Here is a 2,360-nt window from a genome sequence, read left to right as displayed (position 1 = left end):
GACGCCGCGCTGGGGGGGGGAAGCAGAAGAAGCGGACAGATGGAGCGTTTGGATATCAGGCTCATGCACCATTTCTAACGCAAGTGGAAGACAGTTGAACCTTTATCTCTTCTTTTTTTTTTTTCACTGCTGTCTTAGCAGTTTCGTTTGCGTATTGCACAATTACGCTACAATTTACACAGCACAGAGACGGGCAATACTAAACAAAAAGTCTTCTCTAAAAGGCAAAAACTGTGTTCGCTGTGGTTATCCTTACTTAAGTTAGCAACCTCTCCTCATTAGTCAAGCAGTGGCTTCTGGTATGCTGACAATTGAAGTCAGAGGGGAAAAGAATTCTCCTTGAAGAGGCAAGATAAAAAGGTACTGAGCTTGAGAACACGTTCGTTTCTAGAGAGAACCAGATTTCACGGGACATGCACAATACAGTTGAAAGGGATTGTGGAGCAAGTAATTCCTCTCTATGCAGAGGAAGTTCTACGGGGGAGCCCCCGCAAGGCAAGCTGCAGTCAAACAGTCCCATTGACAACGAGAAAGAGGCCTGGAGACCACAGGACAGGCAGTAAAGAAGCTTTTAAACAACAGCTGTAGAGTTATCCTTCCTGAAGGTAGTTTGGCAGTCTTAGGTTAACAGCAGCCAATTATTGCCAGAGCAGAGCATTCATGGCAGTTGTTCCCAAACATTTACAACACTTAAGCCTTAACTTCATTATTGAGATCATGATCAGAAGAGAAACAAACACTAAAAAAGATCTTTTTTTAGAGTATTTTAGACAAGTGTTTTTATATTAGAGTTTGATACTTTCAAGTTATGCTTTACTACTCAATATACTTAGAAAGAATATTAAAGCGTTTAATTGGGGTCTTATCACTTGCTAATGCAGAACCCAATATAATGCTTTTGCAACGCCAACAGAACTACAGCCTAGAAATCAACAATGAATGGCAAAGAACATGGGCCCTGTCTTATAAAAGACAACAAAACCAAATGCTGTGGCTTTAAGAACAGTAACACTCAAGGAACATAACTTTTTGGAAAGGTTCAAGTCTTAGGAAGAGATTGCTGCTGTAATTTCCCATATGAACTTACGGCATCTTTAAAAGCTTGCATTATATTCTGGAATTGCAATAGCTTGAAGTTTAAAAATACCAAGACACAAAACTCTCCAGGATCACATCTTCTCCCTGTCACGACCAACTGATTTCACTAGCTATGGTAGAAATTCAAGTTCACACCTCAGCCTATCCCTCTGTGCCCAAATCTATGTAATTCCACATTAAAATAAGGCCTCTATAACATACTGAGACTGTTCAAGTTCAGGTAGGGTGAAATTACAATTTCACCATATGTTTTGCCATTCTCCACTCTGGAAAGCTATTTTAGTCTGGCTTGAAGCAAGGTGCCAACACAGTTAAGGAATACTAACACTATACACCCACTGTTGTAACGATTTCCCCCCCATCCACAAATGGAACTGGCAACTTTAATATTAGATTTTCTTAAAGAAAAAACTCAATGTAAAAAAGCAATGCTTGTTCCACTCTGCTAGAGCTTTACTCAAGTAAGTCTAGAAGACTTGTGACTGGTGACAAAAAGGCTTGGAAAGCAATGGAAAAAAAAAAATCTTAAACCAAACCTAGACAATGGAGCCAGTGTTTGCAGCTCACTGTTAAATAACTGGAAGACTAACAGCACCAACACAAACCTCATTTTAAAACACAGCTTACTGATGACAACAAGAGCCTAACTGAGGGATTACTGTTACCACAATACAGGAAGACATTTATTCCATGGTACTAGGGTATTTTCTAGAGGGGAGAAAAATACGAGCTCTCCTACCCCAGGAATTAATGAGTTTGACATATATTCTCAAATTGAAGCATTTGCGTTATGTTTAACACCATACTAAATATTTGTCACTGGGAAAGCCAGAAGTTCAACAGATAGCATTCGCACACCCACTAAGCACATGGTCTGAAAAACAAATTCAGAAGTAATACTGTTCAACACTTCAGTTAGCCAGAACAAAAAAAAAAGATGAATTTTCTCAATATTTTAACCTTCAAATCAGCAAAGCAACTGCTTTATTGAATTCAAGCATTCAGTTTGAACATTACAAGCAGTAGTTTGTAAGCAAAATCTGGGTCTCTTCTAACACTCAAATACTAAGATACCCTTCTGTAGAGGAACTTGGTTACTCTTTCTCTAGAAGCAAGAGTTTTCATCAGACATTCAGCATGCAAAAGGACAATATGAAGTTCTATGGGTGTGTGTATTTATTTTTGTAACAGGTAAGCAGGGAACTAGCAAAATATACTAAGCTATTCAGACCCTTTATAGACCCACGCAGCACAATACATAC

The sequence above is a fragment of the Fulmarus glacialis genome, unplaced genomic scaffold (genome assembly GCF_000690835.1).
Source record: "Fulmarus glacialis isolate BGI_N327 unplaced genomic scaffold, ASM69083v1 scaffold9353, whole genome shotgun sequence".
Taxonomy (NCBI): domain Eukaryota; kingdom Metazoa; phylum Chordata; class Aves; order Procellariiformes; family Procellariidae; genus Fulmarus; species Fulmarus glacialis.
Note: the sequence above shows the minus strand (reverse complement) of the source record.